This window comes from Triturus cristatus, chromosome 8, assembly GCF_964204655.1.
Source record: "Triturus cristatus chromosome 8, aTriCri1.1, whole genome shotgun sequence".
In the NCBI taxonomy this organism is placed as follows: Eukaryota; Metazoa; Chordata; class Amphibia; order Caudata; family Salamandridae; genus Triturus; species Triturus cristatus.
In genome coordinates, this window is record NC_140591.1 from 159,385,958 (window position 1) to 159,399,976 (window position 14,019).

A 14,019-nucleotide genomic window follows, 5' to 3' on the forward strand; every position below is an offset into this window, starting at 1 on the left:
ATTTAGCAATTCGTCGTATTTCACGACCTTACCCGGACCGCGTGAACAGTTTTACTCTCCGTTATTGCTGCGGCACTCCTGATGGTTCCCAGTCAGGACCGTAGATCACTCGAGAGAGGTCTGCTCGGAACCAGTGAAGTTCGGATGATCGGCTGTCAGACGAGGGTCTATCGGGCAGGAGCTCTTTCCGATCGATGCAGTCGTTCACTCTGTCGTCGGGACCTCTCCCACTAGATCCACGTGTCGCTGATGGGCCCCACGCTTGGGACGCCAATTGTTAAAATGGTAGTGGCAGTTGCAGTCGATAACCTTTCAAGTATTGCCCGGCGGTAATCGCCTCTCATACCATTCGATAATTTACCAATAAAAGAGGCAGGCGCCGGAGACTGGAAGGCAGGAAACAAAGTTTTATTCCGTCGGAGTAGAACACATCAGATCAGACAGCAAGGTATCGTCACGAGGTGCTCTAACCACATCTCTGAGGCCTGGCCTCTTATACATAGGTTTATGACTTTATTGCAGGTTTATCATACATGGCACATTCTTGAGATCGCTTTGATACATGAAAGAACATCCTCAGAATCCCCACTTCAAGCTCGTTCCCACACGTATCTACAGTGGAAGTCCCCACCCCACCCACAGTAGGAGATGGCTATCACACAGCTGGACATTCCGCCAATTCCCGGGGGTGTGTGCGACTGGTCGGGTCTCAGGGGGTGGGGGGCCTTGATCTACTGTAATCCCTTTGATGTGGGGTGTTTCCCTTACAGTAGGGGCAATAAACTGCATCCGCAGGGCTAGGTGATGGCCTGGGATCGGTTCGGACAATCGGGCGCAGAGGAAGGGGGTTATCAAAGAGATGTATGACCATGTATGGGATGTCGGTCAGGCGTGGGATGCGGTTCCATGGCAGGGTCGCGCAGAAGGAGAGGGTTTATGGCCCGTGTATGAGAGAGCGGGGGTGGCCGGCGCGCGGGGGATGTTCGCAGCGCCAGAGGGACGCGTTGGCGATCGGCAATGAGCAGGGAGAGAGACCAGGATGCCTAAAATGGCTGCCGTGCGTATTTCTGTGTGTCGCGCTGGGGAGAGACAAGATGGCACAGATACTGTTCAGTTACGAGCTACATTTCCACATAACCAATTCATGAAGGCCGCCTGATAATAGCACTTTGTTAGGTAGTGCTAGTCCTCTGTCTTCATAGTCCAGATCAATGGCCTCTAATTTTAATCTTGTTTTTTTGCCCGGCCAAATAAAATGCCGGCTAGCTGAATTAGTTGACTGAAAAAAATACCGAGGGACTTTGGTCTGTACATTATTAAACACGAACCGCAGCAATGGTAAAATACTCCTTTTCACCAGAGCTACCCGCCCCATAATCGTCATGGGGCCATTTTGCCACCTGTTCAGCAAACTATGAATCTTGTCAAGCGTGGATAAATAATTTAGCCTGAATATATCTCCTATGTCAGTGACGAAGATCCCCAAATATCGTATGGGTCGATTCGGCGAGGAGTAAAATTGCATCATATTGGGTATTACATCTGACGTGCACGTAAAAAGGAGAGCCTCGGATTCTGCATGATTTATTTTATATTCTCCCAGGTTGGAGAACCCTTCTATCTTTTTCATTATATTAGAGAGATTAGCTTTCTCCACCTTTAAATACAGCACCATATCATCCGCAAATATGGCACATGCAAGAGGTTCAATAAACGATGCAAAAAGGATTGGCGACATGGCCCATCCTTGGCGGTTACCGCACCTTATAATGATATTTCCTGATGTTTTTCCATTAATAATTATATTGGCCTTTGCTCCTGTGTATAAATGACTTACAACTGAAATGCAGCTGGGAACAAAAATCTTTCCAGAATCGTGAACAGGACATTCCGCTGGACGCGGTCGAATGCTTTCTCCACGTCCAGCATTATCACTGCGGCATCAATGTCCTAGGAGGAGTAATAATCTATTGCCTGTGTTAGATCGTGTGTGTGTGCTGTTTGCAATCTGTCTGTCCAAGATGAAACCATTTTGGTCCCCATGGATAACTAACGTTGCAATTGAAGCCAAACGATTAGCGAGAATCTTGGTAAATAATTTATAGTCCTGATTTAAGAGACTTATTGGGCGATACTAATTTACATCCTGAACTGGTTCACCCTTTTTAATAAAACTGACAACACTTCAGTGAAGGAAATGGGGACCGCCACGCCCCTCATAATACCATTGAACAATCTTACTAAAAAGTGATTGAGTTCGGGAGAGAACACTTTGTAGACTTCGGCAGGAATCCCATCGTTCCTGCAGGCTTTTGTGTTTTGGGCAGAATGGACTACGTGTGTCACCTCTTCTAAGTTGATTGCAGCAAGAAGTGCTCCTGCCCGCTCTCTTGGTAGGGTTGGTATATCTAACCCATCCAGCCAATTAATCACTGCTTCTGGAGATATGTCATATGCCTCTGAATATATATTTTCGTAATGCTGAAGAAACACCTCTGCTATCTCTTGTGTCTCAGTTCTTATACTTTCTGTTTTAGGGTTTTTTATCTTCTTTATACAATTCAAATCGGATCTCCGCTTGACCTCCCATGCCAGATATTTCCCAATATGCTCGTACCTCTGTTGTAAGATTGTATTAAGATTTAGAATCTCCCTATTTCAGAAGTGGTCCTTTATCTGATTCTGTGCCTGTATTGCGAGGAGCTTAGTCTGACTTGAAGGGGCAGCTAAGAAATCTGCTGGTGCCTGATTAAAACATGTTTGAAGTTGCTGTATCCATTTCCCTTTCCACACTTTTCAACCCTATCATAAACGTTGTCACTTCCCCCCCTGAAGATGGCTTTTAAAGCTCCCCCCCCCCCCCCCCCCCCCCCCCACCAACGGAGAAATCAGATGTAGTTTCAAGATTTCTTTCTAAGAACTGGCTTAATATTGTGCGTATTTGACCCACCCATGTTGTATTTGCTAGAAGAGATTTGTCGAATACCCATCTTTGTTTTTCTAAGCCTGGATCTATAACTGTGAAGCTCAAGATGACCAGTGACCTCGGCCAGGGACCTGTTCTCTCCCCCGTAGTTCCAGTCTTCTGGGCTGTGCCTCTGCCCAGGCTGGTAGGGGTTCGAGCCTAGGTTGCCTCCTGTTGTACTTCTCTTTGCTTTTGCCCACATTGTTTGTTTTTTGCCTTGTTGCGCCTGTTGTCTATGTCTCACTGTGCCCTTATTGTTTTTCCATTCGTGCCGTTTCTGCCCGTTTCCCGCTCCCCCATCTGCCGCTGCTTCCCCCGCGGCCCCTCCCCTCCGCCCTTTCCCGCTCCTGCCTCCCAGCTGTACCTCCATCCCACCTCCCCTATAAAATGCCAGAGGCGTGCCAAGTGCAAGCCCGTCTGCACTCCGACTGCGACCAGCGCCGGGAACCCTGGACCTCCGCACCACCAACGCTACGACCCAGCGGCACTCCACGCACTCGACCCAGGCCGCAACAACAACTGCAAGCCAGCGTCACCAGCCGACACCCACGGACCTTTCAGCTGTCACCGCTGTTGGTACACCTTCAGCACCGCCAGGAACGCGGATCCAGCACAACCCGCCCGCAAGAACATACCCGAGCTGAATACCCTGCAATGCATCCTCCTCAATGTCCGATCACTCCACAAACACGCCACCGAAATCTGGGACCTCCGCGACAGCACTACCCTAGACATAGCATACTTCACCGAAACCTGGACCAACACCACCTCCGGACCGGATATCACCATTGCCATTCCCCAAGGACACAAGATCTTTAGGAAGGACCACCCCACCAGCTCGGGAGGAGGATTCGCCATCGTCCACAAATCCACCCTCCGCCTGAGCACACTCCCCAACGAGACCACAGACCTGATGAAACACCTGCACTTCAAGATACTGGCTACCCCTACCACCACACTCGGGGGTACCCTCATCTACCGACCCCTGGGTCCCCGCGGACCTTTCGCCAACTCCATCACGGACATCACCTCCCTGCACGCCATTGCATCAACCAACTACACCCTGCTGGGAGACCTCCACTTCCACCTCGACAACCAACTAGACCCCAACACCACATCCCTCCTAGACAACCTCCACAACATTGGACTTCGCCAGATCATGACCGAACCCAGGCACTCAGCGAGACACACTCTCGACCCCCTCTTCCCAAACAGAAACTCCACCACTTTCAGTCACACCACCGAACTCCTGTGGACAGACCATCGATACATCCACATCTCCTTCCAAACACCCACCACCCACAGACACCATCACCTGCTCCCACTGAGAAATTGGACCAAAATCACCAACGACCAGCTCACCTCCTCACTCAGCAACTCCACCGCTGAAGACAACCCCAACACCGCCGCCCGAACTCTGCACAGATGGCTCACCGACAGCATCAACACCATAGCCCCCCTCAAGAAGAACAATAATGCACATGCCAAGAAGGCCAGATGATTCACCCCCGAACTCCGAGAGTCCAGGCGCACCTGCCGCCGCCTCAAGACATGGAGGAACTCCAAATCCACAGAAGCCCACAACCACTTCAAAGCCGCCACCACCGCCCACCAGCAGCTCATCAGAAACACGAGGAGAACTGCAATTGAAGACAGAGAATCTCCACACACGCACACAACAGCAAAGAACTCTTCAACATCATCAAGATGTTCGCCCTACCCACCAGCGAGTCGACGGACATTCCTACCTCACAAGACCTCTGCAACAAACTCAGCACCTTCTTCCAGTACAAAATCAAGAACATCTACGACAGCGTTGATGAAGACAACCAACACACGGAACCCCCACCAGTCACCCCGACACCCTGAAACCAATGAAGACAATGAAGTAAATCCACTCTGGGGACCCCACAGACCCCTGCCCCCACCACATCTTCAACAGCGCCGCCGACACCATCGCACTCATGCTTCGCCACACCATCAACCGCTTCCTGGTGAACGCCTCCTTCCCCGACGACTGGAAACACGCCAAAATCAATCCCCTCCTGAAGAAGCCCTCGGGGGAGCCCACCGACCTCAAACTACAAACCCAGCTCCCTGCTCCCGTTCCCAATGAAAGTCATCGAGAAAGCAATCCACAGCCAACTCGCCATATTCATCGAACAGCACGACATCCTTCGACCCGTCCCAATCCGGCTTCATAAAAAACCAAAGCACAAAAACCACCCTCCTCGCCACAGCAGACGACATCCGCTCCCTACTGGACAAAGGAAAAACATTAGCCCTCATTCTCCTCGACCTCTCAGCGGCCTTCGACACGGTATCTCACCGCACCTTAATACGCAGACTACTTCAACGTTTACATTACGGGTGAGTTGTCACTCTTTACAAACCCCTGATTGATTGATTGAGTGAGTGGTCCAAAAAAGTATTATACATAATTTTGTATTGCATTTTACGTACCGAATGGGAGGCTAGAAAGAAGTGTCAACCCTATGAAGAATTGACATTTTTTCGAATGGCATGTATAGAGTCTCTCATTTGGGTAGGAGTTGTGCCATGGATCGATCAGAGCAAAATCCTTCATTAGCCGAATTAAAAACATAACTGTTTTTGGCTTATTTTGAGTTCTATTAGGGCGAGACACATCAAGTTTGATGGAAAAAAAAACACAATTGAATCGCCCCCTATTATCCAGATACCTTGCTCCCCTTTCACCAAATCGAATAATTTGTCCACATCCCCCCCCCCTCCCCCCAAGCGAATCTTCTATAGGACCATAATAGCTTGTTAAGTTGATCAATTGATTTGCCACCTTAATCTGTACCCAAACCCATTGCGCGTCTGGGTCTCAATATACTTTCATTATTTTGCAGGGTACTTCTCTAGTGATTAGAATTGCGACTCCTTTTATAGCTGCATTTGTGGAGGCATAAACTGCATGCTGAAAATACCCCAAGTTATTATATAAGACCGCATCGTTCTTTAGATGCTTTTCTTGGAAAAAAAATATTTGCCTGCAGTGATTTAAACCAGGCCAACATTGCTCTTGCTTTGATTTTATCACCTAAACCATTAGCACTGCAAGAAGTAATTCTTACATGTATATCTGCCATTTTCTTCTTTGATCCTCATTGAATCTCCCTTTGCTATTTTTATTGCTTTAACTGTGTAATACCCATTTTTCCAGTTGCCTCTTATTTCCTCTTTTTCTTTTGAGGGGAGCACAATAGCTTGGGCCACCAAGCCTTGCAATTTTCCCGATATTTCCCCCTCACCCTCCTCCCAATCATCCTGTGCCCAAAGACTCCTCCCCCCCAGCCTTCGTCCCACCCCTTCCTAGAGCGCTCCCCTCCCATCATGCCCTCCACCCTTTGTGCCACCCTTACCCCACTCGCCCTTCCCCTATTTGAGTACCTTTTGTATGGTACTTTCTAAGCCACCACCAGAGAGTGACTGCTGAATGGTAAACCTTTATGCTGGAGGGCGCTGCATACATGTTACCCTGTTATATCACATTTCATGTCCTTAATCATTCCAGTTGCCTAGTATTGAACATTAAATGGCTCATCGTCTTATGCCCTCCACTCCCTTCTTTTTTTTTTTCTCTCTTTTATCTAACACCATTGCTTTTTCTGTGGCCACCATCTTTTCTTAATAAAGCCAAAAGATCTTTGCTCGATTTACTGATTTCAAATATGTGAGTCTGACCCTTATTAAGTACTTTAAGTGTGGGCATTTGGATGATTCCCAGAGGGGCTCCGAAGTGTTTAAACTCATCGATCAGTCCAATGAATTCCCTTTGTCGTCTTGCCGCCAGGATTGACATGTCTGATAATATTCGGAACGAGAAATTCTCTGCTGTATCGACAGTCTTTTTCTGGATAGCCTGGGATAGAATCTGCTCCTTAACTCTAACATCCCCAAAATGAACCAAGATCATAAGAGTATCTGGAGTTTGAGGGTCTCACTGCTGGAACTCTGTGAGCCCTTGTGATGGTTAAATCTCCTCCTTCTGATGGCTTATCGAGCAAAACATTTTTAGAAATCCGATCCGGCACCCATTTTACAGTGGATTGTCCTGCCTTGCCTTACAAGTCTTAGCTTGGTGCATCTGGGTCTATTTCCAACATCGTCTATCTTGAACTCTAGGTCTTCTAGTTCTGCTTGCATTCTCAGAAAGGCCTCATCTTATCTGACGTTGGGATCCTCCGGCTCTGTAACCTTTAGTTCTACCTGTGACATCCGAGACGAAGTTGTTGCATATTTTCATTTAGCTGACCCTCCTGATCGATGGACGTTCTATGGGCCTCTTCCTGAGATTGCTTCATCTCTTGCAATTCTTGAAGTATCTAATTTATTGTCCTCTCAATTGTGGGGCGAGTTGATACTGATTGTCCTGAGCTTAGACCCGAAGCTTGGGGATTTGTGAGTATGTTAACCTGCATGCCTGAGGCCAGTTTATTATTAATTTTCTATGCTGTCTCTCCTGACCATGTATTGTTATTAGGTTGCTTTGCCTGCATTTTCATAGGAGTGAGGGTCGCTGCTGTCTTTCGTTCCTCCTTTTACTTGTTTTTGCTCCTCCCAACGTGAAGAGGGAATATGACAGTTTATCCGTCTCCCACTGAACTTCCGAGGTACCTGACCCTCTGACCGAGGTGGTGGCAGTGTGGGGGGAGGTATCGGAACTGGATGCAGAGTCCATTGTGTCTCCTGTTTTATGCATAGATCTGTTGAATGATTTATCATGTTGGGTTCCCTTCCTTGAAGATTTGCTACACTGGTCACTTATTTGTCATTTCTGTCTCTTGACCCCTATGGGATTCTTACTATGTGCACATGTTTTCATCGAAGAATCCCTGGATAGGCATTTCATTTGTAGGGCCAAGTAGCTGATGAAGGCGAGCTCTCCTATGTAAATCTCTGGTAGATCACTTTCAGTGGGGAGGGAGTGAGAGGGGAGAGAGTCGAATCCTTGTTTCTAGTTCTCTGGGGGGGGGGCAGGCGCGCTGCGGAAGTGGAGGTTTTTGCCAGTAGGGTGTTTAACAAAGGGGAGATGCCGAAGTAGGAAGTAGATGTGTAGCAAGCCACATCAGCGATACGCTGACCACTTCCGCCTCTCCACAACTCCCCCTCCACGAAACCTAGTACTCTGCCTCAGGCTGCTTAAACTTCCAACAGCCTTGATGGTTGAGCCCTGATTCTGGTGGGTTTTCTTAACTTCACTTTTCCAAGCGGGCCTAGGGTCTGCTGGCACCACTGGCCCCTACAGGTCACAATGCAGCACCTTCTTCTTAACTCCTTTGCTTCTCTTGCTTCTCTTCTTTGCTTCCTTTTTGCCTTCCACTCTTTTCCTCTTCTCCTCTCCCCCACTTCTTTTCCACGCCCCTTTCCCCCCCCCCCTTTTTACTTTTACTTTTTCCTTCCCTCCTAAAAAAAAAAAAAAGAAAAGCCTCGGGGGCCTCTTGTAACAGAGGGCTAGCGTTGCGTGACGTGCTGCTTAATTACAGTGAGGTGAGAGACCAACCGAAGCCAGGGGGCTTACCTCGCTGTCCTTTAACCTTGAGCACTCTGTGGAGCCATGTAGCTGCAAGGCGTATTGACTATAGGGCAGATGCCTCCGGTGCCCTTGACTTTTTTTTGCAGTTTGTTGGCTGTTAGCTGCTATTCGCCTCTCCCCCGCTTCCTGTGGTTTCTCTTGCAGAGAGAAATTCTTTGTAATGCTCAAGCCCCCAGCGTGGCAGCGAAGAGAGTCGCCTCGTTTCTCTTTCTCCTTGACGCGCTCGGTTCTACTTGGTTCTGCAGGCAGGGGTGATACAATGTACCTCCTTTTTTTTTTTTTTTTTTTCTTTTTTTTTTTTAACCCCGCGGTAACCTAAACTGAAACTGTCAGTTTCAGCTAGCTGCATCGCATACAGCGCCACACACAGTATGAGCCTGAGCGAGTCATGGCCACACGTTCCATCCAACAGCTTCACTCTGGTTCTGGCTTCACCCACGGAGCATGGCGGTAGCTCATGTGACCCTCTACCTAGCATGGATGACCACTATTATATAATCTTTCTGTATTATAAGAATGTCTTACGAGATGCTTAGGTTAAACCACACGAAAAGCTTTCCTTTCAATAGTTCAGCATGTTTCAGCTCGTCAATTACATTAGAGCAGTTCCTTGGAAAGAGAGAAAATTGTAAAAAGTCTTTGGATGGAAACTTGCACATGTAAGGAGGTATTTCAAACCATAGGTTTTGTATACCATTTGACCTGAAGACTCTGAAGGCTGTTAGTAATCCAAATATCTAGACATTCCACTTTAACTTTACTTGTTTCGCTATCAATCTTATTACATAGATTCAGGCATAAAAGGAATTCCTCAAGTAGTTACCACCCCCATATGAAAAAAATATTGTCAATATATAACCATCAGCATCTCATTCTTAGAAAAAGAAGCAATTTCCATGTAAATTAACTCCAACTATGGTCCAGCGGTGAAGGAGAGGTGGGGGAGGGGGGTCATTCCTGGACTTAGCCGCGAGGTAGGAGCAGGAGCGTCCTCCATTTGTGCTTCGGTGGATACGGGCTGTAAGCAAGGGAGAGGGAGTCAGAGCGCAGGTGTCTGGAGGATTAGTGGAAGTTCAGGCGATGTTTGATGTATGCCGATTGTTGGTTATGTATGGCTGTGTAGGTGTGGATCAGCATCTTGAGTTGACATCTCTTCTAAAGGGGGAGCCAGTGGAGCTTCTTGAGTTTGGGGGGTAGGGGTGGGTGGAGTAATGTGGATCCATTTTTTGGAGGTTGAGGATGAGTCTTGCCTCTGAACCTTGTATGGTCTGCAGTCTCTTCAGGAGGTGAGGTGATTTTTGCATAGAGTGAGTCCAAACAGTTGGTGACTTGGGCTTGCGTGACGGTTCAACTGGTGTTGACAGGGAGCCATTTGAAGATTTTACAGAGCAAGCAGAGTGCGGAAGCAGGTGGAGGAGACTCCATTGATCTGACTTTTCATGGTGAGCATGTGATGCCAAGATTATGAGAATGGTCTTTTAGAGTGCGTGAGGGCCCTAGTTTGGAAGGCCACCAGGAATCGGTCCACGGGGAGGTGTTGTTTCCGAAGATCAGCACTTCTGTTTTGTCTGTATTGAGTTTTACGCAGTTGTGTTTCCTCCATTCTGAGATGCTTGTCATGCACCTGCGGCAGTTGACTATCGTGGTGGAGGGGTCTTCCGAAAGCAAGAGGATGAGCTGGGTGTCGTATGGATAGCATATGATGTTTAGTCCATGGGTTATGACTATGTTGGCCAAGGGGGTCATTTAAGTGTTGAACAGTGTAGAGCTGAGGGACAGGCCTTGAGGGTAGCCGCAGATAATGTTATAGATAATGTTATAGATCGGAAATAGAAAATAAAAATACAGCAGCAATTCACCCAACAAAATCAAAGGTTACAGGAACGTTATAGCTAGGTTCAGATTTTACACACACAAACCCATAGACATTCAGCAGTTATAGTTATTGTTTAGCTCAGGGAACTGTAACTCATGCCTTTGCCATGCAGAGTTTTCCCATCAATAATGTCACTGCATATGTTGCAGTGATATTATCAATGATGTCATAGATGATGTTATGAGTGATGTAATATGTGGTAATTAGCAGTGCATGGAGAGGGCACAAGTTATAGTTTCTTTATGGCACAAGTTATACTTTATTATAACTGCTGAATTTTTTGTAGTTTTGTGGGTGTAAAATCTGAACCCAACTATAACGTCCCTGTAATCTTTTTTTTTTTTTTTTTTTTTTTTTTACTTTTTCCACTGAATTTCTAAGATTTTTGTTGGTGTTTTTTGTGTGCTAGTTCCTAACTATAACGTCCCTGTAACCTGGGTGTTTGAGTGGGTGTGTCAGTGCGTGTGTGACTGGTTGTGTAGGTCTGTGAGTGGCCGTGTGAATGGCTGCATGGGTGTTTAAGTGGGTGTGTGAGCAATTTTCTGGGTCTGAGCATGTCAGTGGTTAAGTGGATGTCTGAGTGGATGTGTACGTATGTGAGTGCGTCTGTGGGTGTATAAGTGGTTTACTGGGTCTCTGCATGGGTGTCTGACTGGCTGTACATGTTTGTGAGTGGTTGCGTGGGCGTGTGAGTGCCTGTGAGGGTCTAAGTGAGTGTTTGGGTTTGGAAGTGGGTGTGTATGTTCTGGGTCTCTGAGTGGGTGTGTGATTGGCTCTATGGATGTGTGAGTGGTTGTGTGAGTCTGAGTGGGTCCCTGAGTGGATCTGTTTTTTTTTTTTTGTTGTTGATTTTTTAAAATTGGGATCTGAATTTGCAAATCCATTACGGATTCACACTGCTGACTGGTTGCTTAAGACTTCTTGGGGACTTTCTGAAAGCTGACCTTAGAATGTATTCCGGCCATTGCTTACCATTGGCTTTGTGGTTTGTATTTTTATTTAAGGCTGTCCAGCATGTCTTTGTCCCTCCCGAGGATTATAGCCTATTTACTGTATTCTTCCACGAGTGCTCGCTTCCTGAAACAGGTCTTTACATTTTATTCTTAGTTTACCTGTGCATTCAAAGAAAGGTAAAATGTGAGGCTCTGTTTTCTGAGGGAGTTTTGTGTTATTTTTCTTTTTCTGACTTCAAAGTGAGAGGATCTCCAGCTAAAACATCAACTGTTAAAACTCTGTGCTTAGTAACTGATCATGAATAAAGGAGGTTATAAGACTGCATTGAATATAAAAGATATATCCTATAAAATGAAAAACGCAAAATTGAATCATCCATTTGTGTTCATAAGCAAGAATTCTGGAGCTGGGAAATCAATTTATATTCCGTTTCAGGCGGGGGGTTTGACATTGACTATGAACATAGGCTCCATGAGCTTCAATATAGGCTTCAGCTTGATATTTTCTCTCTAAACCATTATTTTTTAGTACCCTTTATCCTTAAACCTTTATGCCATTTGTATTTCAGGGTAAAGAAGGAGATAAGCTACCCATTTATATAAAAAGATATAATCAATGAACCAGCCAAAACAGCGAGCACAGTTATGTGCTGAACTCTTTCAAGAGCTCCTGCCTCACCTCTCCTTCCAGTCTGCAAGTAAACAGACACTATTCCTCTCAATAAGGAGTAAAAGCAGGAGGTATGCTTGGTCCTTTTATTTTTCATTTGGATTTTTAATAACTGCTTGCCCTGTGTTCCAAAATGCATGTGCCTGTGTTTCCAGTGCTCATAAAGTACCGTTCTTCCTGTGCAGATTTCTCATCTCATGGTTTAAGTTTAAATGTGACACTATACTACACCGTCTGAGGCTACAGTCCTGTCTGTTGTCATACCACTAAGTCAGGCAAAAATCCTACATGCAAGTATATTTCTCTGCCCAATTTTCACCAAGTTAAAACTGGAACAATTTACACATATACTCCACATGCATCCCTTGACTGGGGAGTAACCTACAATGTTATTTATTTTATTTGTTATTTTCCATTCTGAACTGTGTACTCTGGAATCTGGTCAAACGGAGCACTTGGTAATACCGGATCCCTCCAGAGTAGGCATTTCTTGATTTTTTTAGTTACACCCAAGAGGGTGTCCACTATGTAGACCCTGGCATTGCCCATAAAACATGATGGAAATAATAAATTATACTTGTATTAAGAATATATTTTGGATTTGCATTACTCTAAATCTCCACTAGCAAGCGTTCAATTGTTCTGACTCATACTCGCCCATGATGAAAAGTGGGAGTAACCCTAGTTCATAGATGGTCCAGGTGAAAACTGGAAGTAATCTAGTAATTTGCCATAGAATTAGCATACAATTAATCTGAATCTTGTGTCGTGCATATGGAGGATGCTCAGCCACGGTGGATAAAATTGATCTATTTAGTTTGCGTTTTGTCCTGTTTATTATCAATAGTGTTGAAGTAATGAAGCCACATGCCCCTTCTTTCTATTTCTTATACTTCCTTTAGTCAAGTATTAGCTATTATTCTTATATGATGCAAACCCTAGATAATAGACCCAAAGCTCTGAGCCATTACTGGATCCTTATTTTGTTATTCAGTATAATGGGTTTCTGTTAATTTGTCAATGCTAAAATGATAATAAAAAAGCTTGGCACATAGATTTAACGTTACTTTCTGTATTCACAAAAATAATTTACTTCTGTAGGTGTGACTAACTAAATAACTTAACCGTATTATAGAGAGTGTATTTGACCCAATGGTACCAGAGTGCTTTACAATAATTACTTGGAGAGCTATTGGTCAGCAATGAAGACAAGGAGAAAATTTTAGCTGCATGTGTACCCTAAGGGAGGTAAATTGAAATTTAACCAGAAAGTGTCATAAAGCTAAAAGACTTAAAAAAAAAAAAAAAAAAGACTTTAAGTAGGTATTTCTTGGCCAAAAATATTTTTAAGTTCTTTTTGAAGGATGGATTTCTATATTTTGGGTGCAATTCTAGTGTAAGATCTGGAGATGGTTCGCTTTTTCTTGAATTTCGATGGTTCTAGAAGTAGGTTCTAGAAGCAGGTGCTACAGCTCTCTTAAAATTTTCTGGTCTCAGACATTTGCAAGATTGCTATCACACGATCTATAAATACATTTGCAAGTAATTTCTACATAGATTAGTACACCAAAGCATATTGCCTCCTGTTTTGTTTGCCACTTTTCAGGGGGTCGGCTTGCTAGCCTTTTGAGTATACCACTATCCGTGAAGATCGCTTGATGGAGAAGGAAAAGTTACTTATTTATTCTAGTTTTCCATTATAAAAAATGTGCATCGAAGTCTGAAATACCCACCCAGCTCCCCAGTGGATACATCAGGATGGTATTTTTTGTGTCTGGAGCAGGAGATCCAGTCATGGTGACCTGAAGTAATTGCCAGTGCTGGGAATGTGGGATAGTTGTGGAATTAGCTCAGTTAAAGGAGAACTGTCAGTTCAGTTTTGTGAAGCAGCTTACTATATAGTTCTTTTGTCTTCGTTTTCCTTCGCTACAGATAACTTGCATCTTCAGTGGCCTGTAAAACGTCTTAATATCAATACCTGAATTAAAATGA

General features: G+C 45.3%; 1 protein-coding gene across 4 annotated transcripts in view; it reads left to right on the forward strand.

Annotated features, from left to right (window-relative positions):
* PRDM15 (PR/SET domain 15) overlaps positions 1-14,019 on the forward strand; it is a 439,353-nt gene that overhangs the window by 13,132 nt on the left and 412,202 nt on the right. For all 4 annotated transcript variants that reach the window (XM_085621221.1, XM_085621224.1, XM_085621222.1 and 1 more), the window contains exon 2: positions 11,927-12,098. The gene's annotated coding sequence lies outside the window, so the exon portion shown is untranslated. The remainder of the gene's footprint in view (positions 1-11,926; positions 12,099-14,019) is intronic.